Below are 12,526 nucleotides of genomic sequence, written 5' to 3'. Positions count from 1 at the left end.
GAAAGACTAGAGAATACTTCAAGAAAACTAGAGACACCAAGGGAACATTTCATGCAAAAATAGGCACAATACAGGACAGAAATGGTATGGACTTAACAGAAGCAGAAGATATTAAGAAATGGCAAGAATACACAGAAGAACTGTACAGAAAAGATCTTAATGACCTGGATAACCATGATGGTGTGATCACTCACCTAGAGCCAGACATCCTGGGGTGTGAAGACAAATGGGCCTTAGGAAGCATCACTATGAATATGAACAAAGCTAGTGGAGATGATGGAATTCCATCTAGGCTATTTCAAATCTTAAAAGATGATGCTGTGAAAGTGCTGCACTCAAAATGTCAGTAAATGTGGAAAACTCAGCGGTGGCCACAGGACTGGAAAAGGTCAATTTTCATTCAAGTCCCAAAGAAGGCCAATACCAAAGAATGTTAAAACTACTGCATAGCTGCATTCATTTCATATGAGAGCAGAGTCATGCTCCAAATCCTCCAAGCTAGGCTTCAGCAGTACGTGAACTGAGAACTTCCAGATGTAAAAGCTCAAGATGTAAAATTCTCAAGAGAATTCCAGAAAAACGTCTGCTTCATTCACTATTCTAAAGCCTTTCTCTGTGTGGATCACAACTAACTGTGGAAAATTCTTAATGTGATGGGAATACCAGGCCACTTTACCTGCCTCCTGAGAAACCAGTATGCAGGTCAAGAAGCAATAGTTAGAACTGGACATAGAAAAAGAGGCTGGTTCAAAATTGGGAAAGGAGTATGTCAAGGCTGTATATTATCACCCTGTTTATTTAACTTCTATGCAGAGAACATCATGCAAAATGCCAGGCTGGATGAATCACATACTGGAATCAAGATTGCCAGGAGAAATATAAATAACCTTAGATACACAGATGACACCACCCTTATGGCAGAAAGTGAAGAACTAAAGAGCCTCTTTGGAAAGTGAAAGAGGAGATTGAAAAAGTTGGCTTAAAACTCAACACTCAGAAAACTAAGATCATGGCATCTGGTCCCATCACTTCATGCCAAATAGATGGGGAAACAATGGAAACAGTGACAGACTTTATTTTCTTGGGCTCCAAAATCACTACAGATGGTGACAGCAGCCATGAAATTAATAGACACTTGCTCCTTCTATGAAAAGCTATGACAAACCTAAACAGCATATAAAAAGCAGAGACTTACTTTTGTGAACCAAGGTCTGTACAGTCAAAGCAATGGGTTTTCCAGTAATCATGTATGGGTGTGAGAATTGGACCATAAAGAAGGCTGAGTGCCAAAGAATTGATGCTTTTGAACTGTGGTATTGGAGAAGACTCTTGAGAGTCCCTTGAACTGCAAGGAGATCAAACCAATCAGTCCTAAAGGTAATCAACCCTGAATATTCATGAAAGGCCTGATGCTAAAGCTCTGATACTTTGACTACTTGATGCAAAGAGCCAAATTATTGGAAAAGACCCTGATGCTAGGAAAGATTGAAGGCAGGAGGAGAAGGGGATGACAGAGGATGAGATGGTTGTATGGCATCGTTGAGTCAATGGACATGATTTTGAGCAAGTTCTGGGAGATGGTGAAGGACAGAGAAGCCTGGTATCCTGCTGCTCATGGTGTCATGAAGAGTCGGACATGACTGACTGACTGAACAACAACAAGAAAAGTTCTTGAAACATCCTAAGTGCCCATCAATGGATGAGTGGATAAAGAAGATGTGGTAGAATTATGCAATGGAATATTTTTCAGTCATGAAAAAGAAGGACATCCTTCCACTTGTGATAACACTGATGGATCTTGAGCATTGTATGCTGAGAGAGATAGAAAGGGGCAAGTGCTATATGACTTCACCTATATGTGGACTATAAAAAAGCCAAACTCTTAAAAACAGAAAGTAAAATGATTGCTATGAGGAATAAGAGTGGGAGGATAGCGCACACATTTAAGTTACAAACTTGCATTGAGTCAAAAATAAGTCCTACAGATCTAATGCAGAGTATAATGAATATAGTCAACAATACTGTATTTAGTCATCAAGCTTGCTAAGAGACTAGATCTTAATGATTCTAACCACCAAATGAAACAATACTTATGTAAAGTGATAGAGGTGTCAATGCTCTCTATAATGACAGTCATATTGCAATATATAAATGTATCAAATTAACGCTGTACATCTTAAGTTTACACAATGTTATATGTCAAATATATTTCAAAAATAAAGTACTTACGTCTTATGTGACGTTTCTTTAAAAAGTTTTAGTTCTGAATTTGCATATGTAAACGTAACTATTTTTAATTTTTAACAAAGTCTGAATGGATAAAAACTTTTCACACAACATTATTGTATCCAACAGATTTTGTAGTAGAATATACAGGGTGCATGATTAGAATAATATTTATTCATAATGTAGCCAAGTCTTTATAGTAAAATTTATGGCCTTAGAATTTTTAATTTTAGAGAGTAAAACAATTTCAGGCTAATCTTTTACTTTACATACAAGAACTTTAAGGATAATTAAAATCATTTTTCCTCCTTTAAGGAAGGACTGAAAATAACATTGCAATATCTTGTTGTCCTTCAACACACTGAAATACCTCAGTACTACACTGGATAAATATATCATAACTTATGATTCAAAGCCATTATTTAAATTCAATGATTAACTATTAATTTTGGAGGTAATAAGTGATTGCAAATTACTTGTGTAAGTCATTACTAATATAACCAGGTTAAAGTTCATCATTTTGTTATTTGTTTTCTATTTGTGCCCTCTGTTTATTTTTACTTGCTTTTCCTCTATTCTCCCTTTCTCTAGTATAGTATATTATCCATTCTATCTTTTCTATTATTTCACTTTATCTTTTCTATTGACTTTCTAGTTATACTTTTTAAATAATTATTAACTGGTTAATCTATGAGATTTGGTTAATCTGTGAGATTTCTGGTTAATATATGAGATTTCATCATATATCCTTTATTTAATGTAGTACAACTTGTTAATATTTAACCAATTAATAATTTCATATAGCCAACATAAAATTGTATACTTCTAATTTTTCACCCACTGCTCTTTGTATGGTTATTGTCAGCCATTTTGCTTCTCCAGGTTATAAATTTCATAATATTATTGTCATCAATTTCAGCAAAATGGAAACGCTACCTATAGATATAGCATGGTGCACAAGTACCAGATTTTTGAGTTGGATGTATATCACATCCCTAAAAGATCAGGTCTTTGTGCAACTAGAGATGAGGACCGCATTACTGCAAGAGAACAAAGAGGCCATAGCTTCCTCACCTCCATTCACTGCAATTCCTGAGCCAAGGCACACAGCACCTGGAATTTCCCAGGCAAGAATACTGGAGAGGGTTGCCATTTTCTCCTCCAGGAGAGCCTCCCGACCCAGGAATAGAAACCCATGTCTCATGTCTCCTGCATTGGCAGGCGGGTTCTATACAACTAGCTCTACTGGGGAAGCCCATGAACCGCAATATATGGTGCCAAATGCTACCTGGGGTCAGTGGCAAACTCAACAGCACCAACCACTGGTTCCACAAGAAGCTGCAGTTCATTTTGGCAGTTTTCTTGGGCTTACTTATAACCATGCAGCAGTGGAGAGCTCCCCCATTTATTGCTTTTGCGGACCACATCATCGAGTTCACAGAGAAGCCTGAGTCGATGAGGTCTCCCAGGGTTCCCTTGACCATGCCCAAAAGCTGTAATTTAACATCACCGCCCGATAAAGAGTGACACTGAGATGACCAAACAGAATCTCATCATGACAGAATCATGACCTGGATATCACAGTGATGGTGATAACAAAACATTGTTATATAAAAGCAGAAGTCTTTCAAACATTTAAAAATCAGTCTATTTATGTCTTACACTTTTCAGTACTACTCACTTATTCCTGCAGTTCACAGTGCCTATTTAGGGGTCTTTGCCTTTCTTTAGTATTTTGTAGTGTGAATCTCATGACAAATTGCTTTTTATTTTTTTTATTTTTTGCCTGAAAATAGCTTTATTTGTCTGTGTTTTGGGAACATACCTTTGCAGGATACAGAATTCTACTTTTGTTATTGTTTTTCTTCAGGGATGTTGTTTTATTGTTTTCTGGTTTCATTTTTATTCAAGGTCAGCCATTACTCTTACTGTTAAATGTAACATGTACTTTTTATCTGGATACTTTTTTTATTTTCTCAGTTTGCTTACTCTTGTCTTTTTTATTCAACATTATATTGAAAGTCCTATCCAGAGAATTTAGGCAAGAAAAAGAAATAAAAGGCATCCGAATCAGAGAAGAAGTAGTACAACAGTAGCCATTTGCAGATTACATGATATTACATAGGAAAAAAAAAAATCGCTGAAGACTCTTAAAAATGTGGCAGAACCAATAAACAAAATCCATAAAGTTGCAGGATATAAAACCTATATACAAAAACCAGTCACAATTCTATATACTATTTAATAATATACTATCAGAAAAAGAAATTAAGAAAACAATCCCATTTTTATTTGTATCAAAAATAATAAAATATCTAGGCATAAATTTAACCAATTAAGTGAAAGACACCAAAAACTGTAAGGCACTAATGAAAGAAACTGAAGAAAAAACAAATATATGGAAAGATATTCCATTATAATTGATTGGAATAATTAGTATTATTAAAGTGCCCATGCTGCCCAAAGGAATCTACAGATTCAATGTAATCCCTATCAACATTCAAATGGCATTTTTCACAGAAAGAGAACAAAATAATCCTAGAATTTGTTGAGACCACAAACTACCCTCAACAGCCAAAGCGATCTTGAGAGAGAAGAACAAAGCTGGAGGCATCACACTCCCTGATTTCAAACTATACTATTAAGCCATAGTAATCAAAACAATATGATAATATTACCATAAAAACATACATGAATCAATGGAACAGAACAAAAACTCATACATATATGGTGAATTAATTTATGACAAAGAAGTCAAGAATATACAATGGGGAAAGGACAGTCTGTTCAATAATTTGTATTGGGAAAAATGGACAACCACACGCAAAATAATAAGACTAAACCCCTATCTTAAACCATACAGAGAGTAATTCAAAATGGATCAAAGACTTCAAAGACAGACCTCTAACCATAAAACTCCTTAAAGAAAACATAGGTTGCAAGCCCTTTGACATTGGTTTTGATGATGATTTTTTTGAATTTGACACCAAAAACAAAGGCAAGAAAATGCAAAATAAACAAGTGGGATTACTTCAAACTAAAAAGCTTCTTCACAGCAAAGGAAACTATCAGCAAAAATTAAAAGGCAACATACTAGATGGGAGAAATTATTTACAAACCATATATCTGATAAGGGTTTGATATCAAAATATATAAAGAACAAATTCAACTCAACAGCAAAAAATAAATAACAATCCAATTAAAGCAGGACAGAGGATATGAATGGATATGTTTCCAAAGAAGACATACAGATAGCCAACAGCAATATCAAAAGGCACACACCATCACTAATCATCAGGGAAACATAAACCAAAACTACACAGAAATCACTTCACACCTGTTAGAATGGGTATAAGAAAAGGCGAGAAATGACAAGTGTTGGTGAGGATGCAGAAGAAACTCTTGCACTGTTGGTAGCAATATGAACTGGTACAGCCACTATGAAAAATAGTGTGGGGTTTTCCCAGAAAATTAAAAACAGAACTAGCATAAAATCCAAATTCCACTTCTGGGTGTTTATCTGAACAAAACAAAATCAGTAACTTGAAAAGCTATCTGCACCCCCACGTTCACTGCAGCAGTGTTTACACTAGCCAGGACTGAAAGTAACCTAAGTGTCCATTGATGCATGGATGGATAAGTAATAGGATACATATACACAATGGAACATTGTTCAGCCATAAATAAGCTGGAAATCTTACCATTTGTGACAATGTGGATGAACCTTGAGGGCATTAAGTGAAAGAAATCAGACAGTAAAAGACAAATATTGAATGATCTCACTTATAGGTGGAATTTTTTAAAATACTTATTGAATTTACATTCTCTGAATAGGTACAGAGAACAGATTGGTAATTGCCAAAAGGAAGGGTAGGAGGCGGAGAAAATGAATGAGGCTGTCAAAAGATCCAAATCTCACATTGTAAAATAAATAAGTTATGTAAATGTAATATACAGATGGCATGGTGACTATAATTAATAATACTGTATCATATATTTATTGTATACTTGAAAGTTGCTAAAACAGAGCATCCTAAAATTCTTATCACCAGAAAAAAATATAGCAACCTTATATATCAATAGATGTTAACTAGACTTATTGAGGTAATCATTTCCTAATATACAAATATCAAATCATTATGTTGAATACCTAAAACTAATATAATATTATATGTCAATTGTACCTCAGTAAAAAATTGGAAGTTTTTGGGTAACTTTCCCAATTGACTTTAATGTTTATCTGAAATAACAAAACATGCCTTGACACAAATATATGAAGAAATAATAAAGAAAACATGTTTAGGATATTAAATGTCACAAACTAGATACTGTTAACTGCACTGAAGATAAGTAGGAAACCTGTACACACACATTCAACTATCAAAGTAGTGAATATATGCAAATTGAGAAGAAGGGAATTCAGAAAGATGAACCTGGTCCACAGAGCAGCTATTTCTCTAGAGATCACTGTAAATTTTGGAAAAGGTCACTTAGTCTGAGAAGCTGTGCCCTCATGATAATGTAATGTCAGGGTCAGACTTCATGACAAGTGTCATGTTACTAGAGGAGAGAAAGTTGCAGTTCAGAGCTGCTAACAAGCCAAGTCCTGATAAACCCTTCATGCTTTAGGGACCACATTCAAGGAGTAAGTGTGCATAGGGGATATTCTCATTCTCAATACTATTAATTCCTTAGAATTGTTTAAAGCGATTCCAAGATTGCTCATGTCCTAGCTGTCTGCTAGAAGTTTATGCACATCCTCTCTGAATGAACATAATATTATCCTAGGTACCATATTATTAAAATATTATAAGCAGCCTGTATCAACCAATAAAAAATCATCAGGACAATGAGGAAAGTAAGGAAAGTAAATACAACAAAGGGAAAAATATACAATAGAAATAGATGCACAAAGGAACTGGATAATAGAGTTATCAGATACAGGCTTTAAAAATAACTGTTAAATAAGTTAACGAGTAATGAGACAAAATCTAGAATTTTAATATAAAGCAGAAAATATAAATGAATAGAGAAAAAATAACCAAATTAAGATGTCTGAAGATGGGTTTAATAGCGTATTAGGCAATGCTAATCAGCAAACTGGTAACCAGGATATACGCCAAAAAAATAAAATAAAATAAACAGAAGGAAATGTAGTGTTTTAAAAAGAATGGAAATTTTAAAAACTAATAAAGGTGACATGGTGACAAGACTAATTTACATGTAATTAGTGTTCCAGAAAAGAGGAGAGAAAGGATACTTTGACCTTGCCACTCATTGTGATTTTTGTCCATGCAGCTTCTGATAATTAATAATCTTTCTGACTAACCCAGTTGCTATCAGTGAACCCATTTCTGCAATGTCATCTCCTATCATAAGTCTTCCTATAAAAGAGATACCCCCACTGAATTTCTTAGTGATCCTAACATCCTTTACACTAATTCATTCATTTTTGCCTTAGTAAACTATGTATCCTCTGGGTTGTATGTAAAACATAATCATTGAGTGGAGTTTTTGCCTTACACTGTATATTCATTCCAGCATTCCTACTTATCCAAGCCTTTTAATCCCTTCCTGCACTATCTGTCATGGCAATTTTACCACACTAAATGTTAGTGATTGCTTTTATCATACTCCTAGAAGTCATCTCTGGAGAAGGCAATGGAACCCCACTCCAGTACTCTTGCCTGGAAGCTCCCATGGACAGGGGAGCCTGGTGGGATGCTGTCCATGGGGTCGCTAAGAGTTGGACATGACTAAGCGACTTCACTTTCACTTTTTACTTTCATGCATTGGAGAAGACTGGCAACCCACTCCAGTGTTCTTGCCTGGAGAATCCCAGGGATGATGGAGCCTAGTGGGCTGCCGTCTATGGGGTCGCACAGAGTCGGACACGACTGAGCGACTTAGCAGCAGCAGCGGAAGTCATCTCACTAGCATGTTTGTATTATCTCTGGGGGTCCTTGTCCAGATGTTGAATCCTATGTCCCATAATGGTCCTCCTAAATGAATAATCCCTCCCTTATCCAATTTTGTTTCTCAGCCCCTTGATCAAGAATCATTAGAATCTAATCCCGTGCTTAATCTCTCAGCTCCTGCCAGAACACACAGGCTAAGTTTTGCTGCCCCCTGTTTTGAGCATAGGCTCTTTCCTCTTTTATCAGATGCAGGCGTCCCCAGCTGAGTTATAATTTAACCCTAGTTACTCTCCTAGTAACCCAGAGGGGTAGTACAGGCAGATCCTGAGTGGACCTGCCTCTGAGCTTTCTACTTGTGAAGACTCAGAAATTTCAGGGTAATCCAAGGATTCACAATTTGAGGGTTCCTATTCTTCCCCAATCAGGTTCCCAATCTTGACATAGACGACTTATCTTGACCGTAAATTTAATACGCAGATCTTGGCTACTTTTACAATGACTTCCTGAGCCTGGTCCTCAGCTTTCTCTGCTCTCCACACTGCAGGAGAGGAGAGCTGTTGGTACACAACCAAGGAGTTCTCTTTGCTTGCTCGATTTAGCTTTTAACTGATGAATTACTCCCTAAAAAAATTACTTTGTAAAAACAATTTTTTTTTCTAAATATCAACTGAGTCCAATAGTGACTTCCCAATTTCATTGCCCTTGTAAATTTTTTTCCATCTTTCTCAGAGGTCTGATCTATGTTGTCAGTGAAGGCATTCCTTTCTATAAGGTTACCATTGCAGTCCAATCCAATGCTTGTAGAAGTCTAATAATTGGACACCTACCTTGTATAGGTATCTGGTCTTCACCTACCTTCTACACCAAGGATGGCAGTCCTCACTGTTATCTGTGTGGCAAATGATCCACCTCAAAAATTCCACCTTCGTATATACTTTCTTGGGCCATTCCTGGCATCAACTGCTACAAGTTGGGTTCCCCAGAAGAAGATACTTAGCTGCAGATTATCATGTTATAGATGTGTTGAGGATGTTCCTGGGATCAGCAGCTATAAAAGAAAGAGGAAAGAGACAAAACTGGTCAGAAGGAAAAGTTGAGATCTAATGCTGTCTCTGCAAAAGTCTTAGCCTACCCTAAGGGGAGTTCTGAAGATGAGAGGATTCTTTGAATTTTTCCAAACTGGATACATCCCTATACTGATCAGTTATTGGGTGTAGAAAACTCCACAAAGGTCTCTGAAGGGTGTTGTCTGGTAAAAGCTGTCTACTTTAGCCCTCTCAACAGACATGGTACTAAATCTTCATTTCTGAGTGGCATATTAGAGCCACTACCAAAATGGAATATTATAACAAATATATTTAAAAGACTGATGAAACAAGCAAAAACCAAAATCAATAGGATATAAATGATTGAAACAACATGATTAAACACTATTGACTTCTTTTTAAATTGGAGTATAGTTGATCTACAAAGCTGTGTTAGTTTCCAGTATACAGCACAGTGATTCAGTTATTATAGTATCCTTATTGTTTATCTATTTTATATTTAGTAAAAACACCATTGACTTGAAGTGGTATCAGTAGATCACTGTACCTAACAACTGCAAAACACTTTTTTTTTCAAATGCTATCTGAACATTTACCCATATTGACTTAACTATATCATTTAAATACTAGCACATGATTAAGCACATTTCTACGAAGTTCAAAGGACTGAAATTATAGATTGTGTTCTATAACCATAGAGGAATAAGCTAGAAATTAAAAACAAAACTATAACCACAAAAAATCCCCATATGTTAGGCTATTAAGTGTATACATCTGAATAACTCAAGTCAAAGAATGAGTTAGATAAAAAATGGAAATTTATCATGCTTTTAATTGAATATAATGAAAATATGACATTTTCCAACTAGTAGGATGCAGATAATACCATTCTTGTTGGCAGTCTTAAATGTAAATATCAGAAGTCTGATAAAACTCACCTCAAGAAGTTAGAAAAAGAAGAGCAAATTAAACTCATTTTTAGATATGAGAACATTGTGCTCATATTAAAAGTAGCATTGGTCTATTTTATTTAAAATTTTTTCATAATGTAAAGGTTTGAAAATAGTACAAATTCAGTTCCTAAATTCCATAAAGGAAAATATATACATACATACATAGAAAAATTGAAAAAGGGCATAAGTGTGTAGTTTAATTACATGAAAGAGTAATGGGCAATAAAAATCAGATTTAAAGTGAAATATTTTTAAATTGGTCAGGTTATAAATGAAAAGAATTTGTCAGAAACTAGCCATGACTTAATTTTACCAGACCTTACTGAACAGGGACTTTAGTAAGTAGTTGACAGTACACTGCATTTTTGCTTTGAAAAATACAAGCTCATGGCCCCTAAAAGTACTAATGCCAGTGCTTTTTTATGGAAATACATTCTGAAGCTGATCACATTGCTCCTGCTTGTGAGCATGTGTGAGAATCCATGTGGCCTGACTCAAGTGCATGCAGATTTGAAACAGTGTAGACCACCCATGACAATAGCACCTGTCCAGCTTCTTTTAATCCTACACTAGAATTCCTGTCCAGAACAACACATGGGAAAAGCTGAAGAAAGTTCCAGGGAAGAACTAAATAAATCATTATTCACAAATGACATGTTGGTGTTCATAGAAAATCCAAAATATCTACAACTTACTACTATTTAACAAGCTCCATAGACACATGATCAACATATAAAAATCAACTGTATTTAAATATAAAAACCCTGAAAGTTAGATGAACAAAATTCATTCACAACTTTTATGATATATCAAAGTAACATTAAGTATTCAGGTAAAAATCTAATACAAGATTTATAAGTCCTCTTCACAGAAACTACAAAATATTGAAAGAAATCAAAGGGCAAAATAAATAGAAGAAATAACATTCAAGAACTTGAAGTTTCAGTACCATAAAATGGAAAATTCCTCCCAAAATTGTTCTAGATTCAGTACAATACAATCCCAATCTAAAGCCCAGCAAGTATTTGGAGACGGGGGTTGGGCATGAAGTTCTGGGGAGAGAAACTGATAAACTGTGCCCAAAATGTCAAAGAAAAGACAATCCTGAGGAGAAATAACAGAGAATATATACCATGTATAAAGACTTACATTAGCCTTACAAGAAATTAAGACAGAATTCTATTGATGCAAAGGAAGACAAATAGCCAATGGAAGCCATGGAAATTTCAGACAGAGCCATACATGTATAAACCTTTAATTCATGACAGAGATGGTACTGATATTATATTTTAGGAAGTACTAATATGGAAAAACCTTGTATCCTTCCTGTACCTCCCACCCTAACATACACACACACACACACACACACACACACACACACACCCCCCACACACATACACACACATCAATTCCAGATAGGCTCCAAATGGAAATGTGAACCTTTCTTGCATCTTCTCAATCCTTGTCTCCAGGCTATTTATCTGCATATATATGGAATTTAGAAAGATGGTAACAATAACCCGGTGTATGAGACAGCAAAAGAGACACTGATGTATAGAACAGTCTTATGGACTCTGTGGGAGAGGGAGAGGGTGGGAAGATTTGGGAGAATGGCAATGAAACATGTAAAATATCGTGTGGGAAACGAGTTGCCAGTCCAGGTTCGATGCACGATGCTGGATGCTTGGGGCTGGTGCACTGGGACGGCCCAGGGGGATGGTATGGGGAGGGAGGAGGGAGGAGGGTTCGGGATGGGGAACACATGTATACCTGTGGCGGATTCATTTTGATATTTGGCAAAACTAATACAATTATGTAAAGTTTAAAAATAAAATAAAATTAGAAAAAAAAAAGAAATGTGAACCATGAAGGGTCTGGATAATATAATAGGAGAAGATCTTGATTAGCTTGGTATAGTAGGCTAAATTAATGGCCTCCTAATCTCTGAATAAAGATGTCCCTTTCATTATAGGGGACTGGAATGCAAAAGTAGGAAGTCAAGAAACACCTGGAGAAACAGGCAAATTTGGCCTTGGAATACGGAATGAAGCAGGGCAAAGGCTAATAGAGTTTTGCCAAGAGAATGCACTGGTCATAGCAAACACCCTCTTCCAACAACACAAGAGAAGACTCTACACATGGACATCACCAGATGGTCAACACCGAAATCAGATTGATTATATTCTTTGCAGCCAAAGATGGAGAAGCGCTATGCAGTCAGCAAAAACATGACCGGGAGATGACTGTGGCTCAGATCATGAACTCCTGATTGCCAAACTCAGACTTAAATTGAAGAAAGTAGGGAAAACCACTAGATCACTCAGGTATGACGTATATCAAATCCCTTATGATTATACAGTGGAAGTGAGAAATAGATTGAAGG

The 12,526-nt window shown here is 35.9% G+C and overlaps 1 protein-coding gene across 3 annotated transcripts in view; it reads right to left on the bottom strand.

Moving 5' to 3' along the window:
- Positions 1–12,526, bottom strand: part of LOC147364665 (uncharacterized) — a 523,181-nt gene that overhangs the window by 38,094 nt on the left and 472,561 nt on the right. For all 3 annotated transcript variants that reach the window (XR_015134832.1, XR_015134819.1, XR_015134828.1), the window contains one exon: positions 9,000–9,192. The gene's annotated coding sequence lies outside the window, so the exon portion shown is untranslated. The remainder of the gene's footprint in view (positions 1–8,999; positions 9,193–12,526) is intronic.

The sequence above is a fragment of the Bos grunniens genome, chromosome 10 (assembly GCF_055505025.1).
Source record: "Bos grunniens cultivar Pamir isolate PY7600 chromosome 10, Bosgru_T2T1.0, whole genome shotgun sequence".
NCBI classification, from domain to species: Eukaryota; Metazoa; Chordata; class Mammalia; order Artiodactyla; family Bovidae; genus Bos; species Bos grunniens.
Note: the sequence above shows the minus strand (reverse complement) of the source record. Positions and strands in the feature narration are given on the sequence as shown.